The sequence below is a fragment of the Pocillopora verrucosa genome, chromosome 8 (genome assembly GCF_036669915.1).
Source record: "Pocillopora verrucosa isolate sample1 chromosome 8, ASM3666991v2, whole genome shotgun sequence".
In the NCBI taxonomy this organism is placed as follows: Eukaryota; Metazoa; Cnidaria; class Anthozoa; order Scleractinia; family Pocilloporidae; genus Pocillopora; species Pocillopora verrucosa.
The window spans coordinates 20,384,176-20,396,314 of record NC_089319.1 but is presented as its reverse complement, the minus strand read 5'-3'; the positions used below and the strand labels follow the sequence as shown (position 1 = coordinate 20,396,314).

At 38.5% G+C, this 12,139-nt stretch overlaps 1 long non-coding RNA gene across 1 annotated transcript; it reads right to left on the bottom strand.

The window, feature by feature from the left end:
* Positions 1–2,180: 2,180 nt before the first annotated feature.
* Positions 2,181–5,754, bottom strand: LOC136283126 (uncharacterized). The gene is made up of 2 exons (XR_010718573.1): positions 5,585–5,754; positions 2,181–2,547 (listed from the first exon to the last, which is right to left on the bottom strand). It is a non-coding gene; the product is annotated as an uncharacterized lncRNA (long non-coding RNA).
* Positions 5,755–12,139: the final 6,385 nt, after the last annotated feature.

Genomic DNA, 12,139 nt, shown 5'->3' with positions numbered 1-12,139 from the left:
AGATTCTAGTTTTTCATGTAAGACTGAGAATTTTCAATCTTTTTGCGGGTAGATATTAAGTGCCTACGCAACCATAAGGTTAAGCGTCCTTGCCCTCCTTCATGTAAACAGTTTAGTGCCAGAGGAAAAATCTCACGAAAAATCTCTGAGCACGACGAACTTTTGATCACCTCTTTGTAAACGTGACTTCCCAAAATAATTTTATCTTTTTTTCTATGAGAACTTATAGGCTTTCTCTTACTCAGATGGAAAATTTGTAAGATCGTAGATCTTCTGCTTTCAAAAAAAATGGCCGTCTAAATTTTATGTAATGTAATACAACTGTGTAATGGAGATATGGGTTGTCATCGACTACGCCCCAGTTATTTTTGCATCACGCTTTAATGAGAATGTTTTGTCCAAACGTAAGCACTTTCGTTTTCTTTCAGGGGAACTTTCGTCAGCGTCTTTCATAGTTTATCTCGCTGAGGGCGGGTGTTACTAAACTATGCATCGGCAGTCCGCGGAACCTGCGGAACTCTATATTTTTTTGTCAAAGAATAGTAATGAAATAAAATAGAAACTGAAAAGTCCGATGTTTGAAAGATCTTTTTCGTGTATAGAAGAAAAATATGTTTTCATTGCCCTTGACGTCCGGCAACTTAAACTGTGGCGACATTCACCGTGCAAGGGTGTGTACCCCGAGAGTTAATAATTGAACCATAATTTGGAAGCTGTAACGGTTTGAGTACCGCGTGTCCTAGTAACGCCTCATCCCAAGGCTCGCGGCAAACCTTTAGGCTGAAATTGGCGACCTTTAATTCCGTTTCAATATACAAGACGCTGGAATGAGGAACACGAGCAAAAAGTAACATAATTGACTGTAATGCATTGTTATCGCAAAACTTATTGAGAAATAGTTTTCTGTGTGTACTTCGTTTACGTATTAATTAAGTGCGAGTGTTTATACTTTTCAGTTGCTGTATCGTGTACTTGTGATTACTGTTTGTACTGTTGCGTGATGTTACGAAATTATGTCGAGTAATTTGTCAGGTTTTGTGTATAAATTAGGTCTTGTGGATCAATTTTTTGTCCACTTTTTAAGAGGCAGTTTCTCGCTATGCTATACACCGTTAAGGTAAATATTTTCCTTTCTTAGGAGTTTATTTGTAAGTGTTAGTTCTCTAATATGCATTTTCCTACTCATGTTTAGTACTGTAAGCGTTTGGATGTTTTTAAATAAATGATTAACACAATTAACGACCTCGGTTACATGCCTGTGGAATTTCGGGGTGATCGCGGCGTCCGGACTCGCGAATTCAAAGCGTATCGTCCAGTGGATTCGTTTGGTTTGCATTACTCACAGACATATCTTGGAAAAGATTATGTAGAGGGCTGAGCAGCTGAACTAAAACCGAGCTAAGTTTCCCAAAATTGAGCCTAAACGATTCACACGATGCAAGAGGACAACCACTTGAGTGGGGACAATTTATCCGTATTTAAAACTAGACCAGACATTTTGAAGTTTGAGAGCGCGAATGTTCCTTTCCATGCGAATCCTAATACTTCACCCAATGCGCAACGTGAACAAATTTGCATATTTACAGATTTTCTGCTCAACCACTCGGCGGCTGTAGCATTTCTCAAAACTGCAGGTTTTTCGTTAAGGATAATACTCAAGCCGCGAAAATGTGCTTAATCGACTTATAACAATAAAAGGGTAAAAACCATTTGCAACGACCAAAAATTTTGTTTTCAAATGAAAGCATCCTAAGAAATTATCGGAATATCGAATACCGCGTATCTTCTTTTTTTTTTTCAATGCAGCATCTAAAGCAAAGCAAACTAGATTTTCTGCAGAACTGAAGATGGGCCAAGCTTAAATAAGTATTTTATTGACAGGGACACTAGATATTTTGTTGCAGAGTGATGCCGCTTTTAATTTGCAATCGACTTGAATACGATGGAACCCCTCATTTGAGACACCTCTGTCCGGGGAAATGTGAAGTCATTAATCACAAACTATAATCCAGAATAATCCAGAATAAGCCCGCCGTAGAAGTAAATTACCATATAACTACAGAGTTGTTACTTAGGTAACTCACAGAGCCAACTTGCCTTTCCCAATTCCCGTCAGGGCTGTCCCATGGATTGAGGTTTCCCCAAGCAAACGAGTGCATAATAATGGCGCATACAATTCGATTAAAAACAAGGTTCTTTATTTTTGATTAAAAACAAGGTTTGAGAGAGAAACCTTGACAGAGCCATATTTCGACCATGATGCAAATACCAAGGCATATGAAATATGTGCCGGGGAGGACACACTTTGTATTGATACACTTTTTTCTATAGTTTTGAATTCAGTTCCATTAGGACTATCCGTTTTCAAGCATTCGTATGGATTTGACTCACTGTCCTTTCCGTTGAGACAAATTTTGCCACCATCATTGACCAGGAATAGCGCTTGTGGTAATGTCCGGCAGGGCACAGCAAAAGAGCCACACTGAGGCGAGTCGTCACCGCTGAGATGGGAAACGTGAAGACAATCACTTCCTTGGTCTTCAGCACCTAAAGATAACGGAAATGTCGTAATGAAATTGTGGCCTTGTGCTGAATTATTTTCTATTTCTCGCTAAAAGAAAAGGCCTCCTGGCGATCAAAATGCACGCGTTTTGCTTTGTTTTGATTTTGTCGAATGATATCGAATTTATAAATATTGGATAATCGTACAAATTTTAGAAAGGAAATCGTCTTAACATGCATGTGAAAGCACATCTTCGTTAAGAAGGGGGTCGTCAATCTACGTTGTTGAGTTTAATTGATCCCCAACATCCCGAGCGCATATGTACTCCAGTGCAATTAGATTCTAGTTTTTTTTGTTCTATTTAAGTTCGAGAACTCAATCTCTTTGCAAGTAGATATCGAGTGGTTAGGCGTCCTTGCCCTCCTTCACGTAATCAGACTGGCGAAGAAAAACTCTCATAAAGATCTCTGAGCATGACAAACTTTTGATCATCTTTTTCTTTTTTAACGTGCTTTGCTAGAATAATTTCATAATTTTTTTCATAGGAACTTTTAAGCGTTCTCTTAGTTGGTTGAAACTATTTGTTAGATCGTTGATCTCCTGGTTTCAGACAATTAAACTGACATCTAAATGCAATGTTATACAACTGTGTGTTAGAGATACAAGTTTCCTTGCATTCGGGAATTTCTCTTTGAAATAAGCCGCAATAGAGGTTTTCCTTCGTCAGCGTGTTTCATGGTTGCGTCTAGCTTAAGACAGTGTTACTAAATTTCGGATCCGCAGACTGCGGGACCTGCAGAGCCCGTGGAAGCCGCGGAACCTTTTGTACCTGCGCAACCTGCGCAACCTGCGCAACCCTATATTTTTTGTAAAAGAATAGTAATGAAATGAAACAAGACTAAAAAGGCCTCAACACTGTTTGAAAGTTCGTTTCCGGGTATAAAGAAGATTACTTTAAAAGAAAAATTCGTTTTCATTGCCCCTGACGTCCAACTTTAACTGTGTTGACATTCCCCCTGCAAAGGTGTGTAATGTCATAAGGACCAATTAGCAGTCACCTACCCCGAGTGTTAATAATTGAACCATAATTTGAAAGCTCTAACGGTTTGAGTACCGCAATATCCGAGAAACGCCTCATCCGAACAGGAGCAAAAGGTAATATCAACGGCTGTGATGCATTGTTATCGCGAAACTTATTGTCAGATAGTTTTCTGTGTGTATGATTTCGATTACGTGGTAGTTACCCGCGAGTATTTTTTTCTTTTCATTGCTAAGTTGTATCGTGTACTTGTGGTTCACGTTTGTACTGTTGCGTGATGTTACGTAATTATGTTGAGTAATTGGTCAGGTTTTGTGCATAAATCTAGTCCTGTGGATCAATTTTTATGTCCACTTTTTACGAAGCAGCGTCGTGGTTTTTTGCCCGTGGAGCTATGCAAGGTAAAGATAAATATTTTTCTTTTTAGTGACTTTATTTGTAAGTGTTAGTTCTCTGATATGTATTTTCCTACTCATGTTTAGTACCGTAGGCGTTTGGATGTTTTTAAGTAAATGATGAACACAATTACGCGTAACTTCGGTTCTAGGAATGTCTGTAGAATTTCGCCGGGTGTGATCGGGGCGTCCAGTCTCGCGAATTTACAGCGTTTTGCTTCCAGTGGATTCGTCTGGCGTTACTCACAGATATATATTGGAAAGGATCATGTAGAGGGCTAAGTAGCTTAACTAAAACCTAGCTAAGTTTCCCGAAATCAGCCCAAACAATTCAAACAATGCAAAAAAACAACCGCTTGTTAGGCATTTTAAAGATTGAGAGCGCGAATGTTCATTTCCATGCAAACCCTTATATTTCACCCAATGCGCAACGTGAACGTATTTGCATATTCACAGAGGTTCTGGAGGTTCCGCGGTCTACTGATCCGCAGTTTAGTCACACCCGATAAAGTGTACTTCTCTCAAACGAAGTAGGAGCAGAGGAAAATAAAATAAAATGGAATGTGTAATCAAGACAAGAGGTGTCAAGCTTGTTCCAAGTCTGCAGCAGGGAATTTCCCGTTGAAACGACCGGTAATTTTTTCTTTGTGAAAAAAATATATTTGAGCTACATCTTCCGTGCTAATTCACTAACCTTTGGTCATTAAACGCGTTGTTGGAGAAAAAAAACAGTGAGCGGTCTAGATCAGGGGATTTCCCGTTGAAATGAGCTATAAAGGGATTTTCTTTTCTTTAAAAGAAAAAAAAAACAAGAAAAATTGTTTGAGCTACATCTTCCATGCTATTTGACTGAACTTTTAAAGAAAACAGTGAACGGAATCGAAAGTGAGAGTCCTTTTTAATTAAGATTGCCAGAGAAACATCTCTGATCTGGGTGTTAAGTTTCTCTTGCAACATAATGAGCTTTTCCAATTTCCTGTGTTGAAACCCAGCCATTCTGCAAGCTTTAACAAGAATTAAAATAGAACCTCCATTTTCAGAATAATCATCCACAAAATTTCACCATGTGTTTGTCGGGAGCCGCTAGAATGTGTTAGTTACTGAAAACACTGATAAATGAAGAATGAATGTTTTCGAATCGAGAAAAAGCTAAGAACGTTTTGGAAACAGCTTCCCTTTTTCAGTTAGCGACGATTGTCAACCACTCGGCGGCTGTAGCATTTCTCAAAACTGCAGGTTTTTCGTTAAGAATACTCAAGCCGCGAAAGCGTCGTTAAGGATACTCGAGCGATGAAAAGTGTGTTTAATCGACTTTTAACAATAAAACAAGGACTCCCTAAAAACTTTGTTTTTAATGTGAGCAGTCTACAAGACATCATCAGAATATTGGTTGACGTATATCTTCTCCTTCTTATTCTTTTGTTTTTCTGTATTTTGTTTTTATTTTTTTTTTCAATGCAGCATTCAAAGCAAAGATTTTTAGGTTTTCTGAAGTGAATAGGTCTACCGTAAAGGAGGAATGAAGCACATATGTGCCGAATTAGCCACATGGATAAGAATGATTGACCCTACAGGAAATATGGCGTAAATAAGCGACTTATACAGACCGATTAATTACAATTACACTAAAACACTTCGTATACTTACAGCATGATAAGAAGAAAAGGGCTACAAACCCAAAAACCGATGCCAACTCTTTCATTTTCTGCGACTTGCGAATTCTGGAGGGTTATCAAACATTACTTGTTGAGGTGTTACCTTCCTATGTTTACTACCCGGGTTATATAGTTCTTATTTCATGCTTGAGCAGTCAGCTATTACCCGTGACTCTTGCAGACTGCGCTAAATTACAAAGTGAATTGAAATAGAACTTAATTGAAGGTGGAGTATTTATTTTACTGTTTTTTCTTCACGAAATATATCCTTGAGTAAGCAGTTTCGATACGTTCTTACTGACCTGTACGAATACCACTGACACACGTGCAGTAAAAAACCAGCATTACGTATCAAGCCTAATATAACTATTTTACGAATCTTAAACAGTTTAGCTCATGTTCAAACGAGTATGACGGTTGATATAACAGTGGGTCACTTTTTTTTCTGTGGATTTAGGAAACAAAGTATTTTGACTGAGAGACAAACCTCCCGATGTTATCACGCCGTTCATTTTACACTAACGTGGCTTTATACACACAGAAAAATGTTGCTGAAAATTTAAACGTTTAAGGCATAGATGGTCATACGATACGGATTTGTAGTGCAACTGTATCCTCGAGGAATAAAGTTTTCATTATTTACGAATACTTGTCTGAGACAAGAGAGGAGAGGATTGTTGTTGTTTCGTTTTCCCCTCTTCATGATAACTTGATGACATTTTTTCGAAAATTTCCGGCAAAAGAATTTAACCCTACCGTTGTTATACAGTGGCTTTGTACCCAATTGACGTATAAATGCAATATGATACAACTGTGTATTAGAAATATGGGTTGTTATCGACTGTGCCTTAGTTATTTTTACATCACGCTACAATGAGAATATTTTGTTCGAACGTAAGCACTTTCGTTTCCTTGTAGTCGGGGATTTGTCTTTGAAATGAGCCAGCAGTCACCTACCCAGAGTGTTAATAATTGAGCCATAATTTGAAAGCTCTGAAGGTTTGAGTTTTGTGATATCCGAGTAAGACCTCCTCCGAAGGCTCTCAGCAAACCTTTAAGCTGAAATTGGCGGCCTTTAATTCTGTTTCATTGTACAGTGACGCTGGAATGAGGAACACGAGCGTAAAGTAACATCATCGTCTCTCGAGTAATTTGTTAGGTTTTGTGTATAAATCTAGTCATGTGGATCAATTTTTATGTCCACTTTTTAAGAAGCAGCGTCGTCTTTGTTTATCTGTAAAATCATGCACCGTTAAGGTAAATATTTATCTTTATTGTGAGTCTATTTGTAAGTGTTAGTTCTCTAATATGTAGGCCTTTGATGTTTTTACATAAATGATGAACACAATTACGCGTAACTTCGGTTACATGCCTGTAGAATTTCGGGGTGATCAGGGCGTCTGGACAAAACGACAAAACGTATCGAACCTTACTTGTTGAGGTGTTACCTTCCTATGCACAGTTCATGTTTACTACCCGGGTTATGTGGTTCTTATTTCATGCTTGAGTAGTCAGCTAATACCGGTGACTCTTGCAGACTGCGCTAAATTATAAAGTGAATTAAAAATAGAACTGAATTGAAGGTAGAGTATCTATTTTTTTTTCAAGAAATATATCCTTGAGTAAGCAGTTTCCATACGTTCTTACGAAAACCATTGGCACACTTGCAGTAAAAAGCAAACATTATGTATCATAACTATAATCGTTGAAACATGTGAAAGTACGTCTTCGTTAAGAGAAGGGTCGTCAATCTACGTTGTCGAGTTTAATTGATCCCCAACATCCCGAGCGCATGTGAACTCCAATGCAATTAGATTCTAGTTTTTCATGTAAGATCGAGAACTTTCAATCTCCTTGCGAGCAGATATGGAATGATTACGCAACCATAAGGTTATGCGTCCTTGCCTTCCTTCATGTAAACAGTCTAGCGCCGAAGGAAAAATCTTACGAAAATCTCTGAGCATGACGAACTTTTGTTCACCTCTTTGTAAACGGGCTTTCCTAAAATAATTTTATCTTTTTTTTAATAAGCGTTTCTGTAAGCGTTCTCTTACTCAGATGAAACTATTTGTCATAACGTCAATCTCCTGGTTTCTAACAAACTGGCGTCTACACGCAATGTAATACAACTGTTTTTTTAAGATATGGGTTGTCATCGACAGTTATTTTTGCATCACGCTTTAATGAGAATGTTAATGAGAATGTTTTGACCAAACGTTAGCACTTTCGTTTTCTTTCAGCGGACCCTTCGTCAACGTGTTTCATAGTTGCATCTCGCTGAGGTCGGGTGTGAGCTACGCATCAGCAGTCTGCGGAACCTGTAGAACCTGTGGAACCTGCGGAACCTGCGGAACCTGCGAAACCTGCGGAACCCTATATTTTTTGTCAAAGAATAGTAATGAAATAATACATAAAACTAAAAATTCCGCTATTTAAAAGGTCGTTTTCGTGTATAAAGAAGATTACCTTAAAAGAAAAATATGTTTTAATTGCCCTTGACGTTCGGCAACTTAAACAGTAATTGAACAATAATTTGAAAGTTCTAACGGTTTGAGTACTGCGATATCCTTGTAATGCCTCATCCTAAGACTCTCAGCAAATCTTTAGGCTGAAATTGGCGGCATTTAATTCCGTTTCAATGTACATGTCGCAGGAATGAGGAACACGAGCAAAAAGTAACATCAACGACTGTGATGCATTATTATCGCAAAACTTATTGCCAGAGAATTTTTCTGTGTGTACTTTGTTTACCTGTTAATTACGTGCGAGTGTTTATATCTTCATTAGTTGTATTGTCGAGTAATTTGTCAGGTTTTTTTAATTAATTTAGTCCTGTGGATCAATTTTTATGTCCACTTTTTAAGAAGCAGCGTCGTCGTTTTCTTCCTGTAAAGCTATGCACCGTTAAGGTAAAAATTTTTCTTTATTGTGAGTTTATTTGTAAGTTTTCGTTCTCTAATATATATTTTCCTACTCGCGTTTAGAACCGTAGGCATTTGGATGGTTTTATACAAATGATGAACACAATTACGCTTGACTTCGGTTACATGCCTGTAGAATTTCGGCGTGATCGGGGCGTTCAAAGCGTTTTGCTTCCAGAGGATTCGTTTGGTTGGCATTACTCACAGACATATCTTGGAAAAGATTACGTAGAGGGCTTAGCAGCTGAACTAAAACCGAGCTAAGTTTCCCTAAATCAGCCCAAACAATTCAAACGATGCAAGAGAACAACGACTTTAGTGGAGTCAATTTATCCTTATTCAAAACTAGACCAGATCTTTGAAAGATTGAGAGCGCGAATGTTCATTTCCATGCAAATCCTTATATTTCACCCAATGCGGAACGTGAGCATATTTGCATATTCGCAGAGTTTCCAAAGGTTCCGCGGTCTGCTGATCCGCAGTCCAAAACCCAGCCATTATACAGGCTTAAGTAAGAATTAAAATAGAACCTCCATTTTAAGAATAATCATCAACAAAGTTTCGCCGCGTGTTCGTCCATTAGCCGGGAGCTGCTAGAATGTGTTAGTTACTGACAACACTGATAAATGAAAACTAAATGTTTTTGAACCGAGAAAGAGCTTGGAATGGTTTGGAAGCAGCTTTCCTTTTTCTCAGTTAGCGACGATTGCCAGCAATTCGGCGGCTGTAACATTTCTCAAAACCGCAGGTTTTTCGTTAAGGATACTCGAGCCACGAAAAGTGTGCTCAATTATATTTAAAACAATAAAAGGCTAAAAACCAGTTGCAACGAGCATTAGCAAGGTCTCCCCAAAAGACTTCTTTTCAAATGTAAGCATCTATATTTTTTTTTCAATGCAACATTTAAAGCAAAGCCAATTAGACTTTCCGAACTGAAGAGGTCTATCGTAAAGGAGGGACATAACTCTTCAACGAATCTTATACAGTTCAGCTCATGTTCAAACGAGCATGACAGTTGATATAACAGTGCAACACGTTTTTTTCTGTGGACTGAGGAAACAAAGTATTTTGACTGACAGACAAACCTCCTGATGGACAAAGAAAAAATAAGAACTTCGTAATAGACCTCACTCATTGCGGAGTCTCTATGGCTCAATGGTATAGCATCGGAGCGCGGAATGCGAATGTCTGAGGTTCGTTTCCTCATGGGTACTCGGAATTTTTTCTTTGTCCCACGCTCGTGACAAGACGAAAAACCATCTTTCTCTGAAGTTTTCATTGTTTACGAATACTTATCTGAGACAAGAGAAGAGACGATAGTTATTGGTTCGTTTTTGCCTTTTTATAATAACTTGATAATTTTTTTCGAAAATTTTCTGCAAAAAAATTTAGCCTATCGTTGTTATCCAGTCGTTTCGTACCCCTAGTCATTTCATACTAAATTTCAGATTATTGTTATACCTACAAGATATCATCAGCTCAGTTGAAAAAGCAAATTATCATGCTATACTCTCACCGACGCAACACCACAATTTCTGACGGTAACCGGTCCTTTTGCCTACGGGTCGTTTCGCCTACCTTCTGTTCGCCTACGTCTAGAGTCGGTTAGCTTACGTCCAATATGTCAGTTCGCCTACGATTCATATGTCAAAATTGAATTATTTAATTGTCCTTGTTAAGCCTCAGAGAAAAACTTAGTATTAAGATAAGAAAAACCACCATTTGCGGTCTTTGTGTTTACTTGTGACTCGAGCGGCCCATACCAAAGGCGGTGGGACTTTATAAATTAATTTTTTGATTGTTAGTTCATGCGCTTTCACGCGATCCTCAAACTTGGCTGAATGAAAAAATATACATAACATTTTTGGCGTTATTTGTGTAGAGTTGTGACTTGAGCGGCCTATACTAAAGAATGTGAGACTCTTCATTACCATATCATTCAAAACGACCTGGTACTTATGAAATTAGCTCGTTCCCATTTTACTTCCCGGTTCAATGTTTATATCGATGTTGCGATTTGTTCTATCATAAACTTTATAAATTAGAGTTTTGTTAGTTCGTGCGTTTTCACGCGATCCGCAAACTTAGCTAGATGAAAAAAAATATATATAACAGTTAAGGCGTTATTTGTGTAGACTTGTGACTTGAGGTGAGACTTTCAGTAACATATCATTCAAAAGGACATGGCAGTTCATTTAACAAAGGATTGTAAACAACATTTTTCTCATGTCACCAGTTCGTTAGAACAACGCTCTCAATCAAAAAATCAACGCGATAATCAACGCTGTCATCAAAGCTATAATCATCGATATAATAATAATAAGTTATTACTTATTAGGCTCTCAAATGCGCCTTCGCGGGGGACTTTATTCAGACTGCATTGAGCAATTTTTTTTGAAGGAGATTTAGCAGATAGGGTAGACCACAACACCGGGAACTACGTTCCTTACTCTTTGCGATAAGTGTGTGGTGCTTTAACTTCCCTTACTAACCAGTACCGAGAAGATGAAGGAGACGGAGTCTACGGCTTTTTGTCCTTATCCGAGAAGACTACATTCTCCTAAGTCATTTTGAGTGTGGGTCTGGACTGGGTCTTGAACGCCGACCTTCCGCACAATAGTCCGGCGCTCATCCACGTGAGCTAACCAGGCGGCGGTAATCATGGAGGAATTTGGGTTCTTACTTGCTGTAGAAGACACAGTATACATCACAATAGAATTTCATCACAACCGGAAAGAAGAAAACGATGAAAACAATAGTGTGACGTATACTGTGTCTTCTACACCAAGTAAGAGCCGGAATTTGACTGCATATTTTGCCCACAAATCGTCACCTTCCGCCAAGAAACTCTACTCTGCGGCGGATGCGACAGGCGGCAACACCGCCACACTGGTGTTGACAGGGCTACGTATAGACAGGCAGTAAGGACTGGCCAGGGGTGGGTGTCACGCGGACAACCCAAACGTCCCCCCGCATGTAATAAGTAAAAATTACTAATTAGTATGTTTATTGGTCTCAAAATGTTGTTTGTACTAATTAAATTGCATTTGTAAACTTTATTTTATATGTAAGCAATAAATCAGTTTGTATGTAACAGTGACTGATTAATACATATTACGAAACGCAAATAGACAACGAATGGATCACTCAAGGTTTCTGGTAAACCAGACCAAAAACTTTTGGTCTGGTTTACCAGAAACCTTGAGTGATTCCAACGAATTTACTCTAAAATGTGCGAAATGAACACGTATCGTGCAGAATTACCATCGTACATCACAAACATGCATTAAGGGTGTAATTGGAGAACCGTGTAATTCGAAACTGGAGATGTTAATGTATTTGCATGACTTTTTAGAACGCGTTCGAAGTCAAGTCAAGTCGACTCAAAAGCGGCGATTTTCGCGTAAACGACCGTAATTCATAATTTTATGTCATCGTAGCTTGATTTTATGTGCGTATGAAGGCAACTTAACTCAAAAGTGATGGTTAACATTTGTAGTTTCACCACACCAAGTACGAATTAAATCGCCACTCCGATTCCGCACATCAAGTAGGTGAATCAACAACAACAGTGAGCTTTATCTGCATGACTACAACAATACAGCATTGTAAAAGCCTGGAAAGCA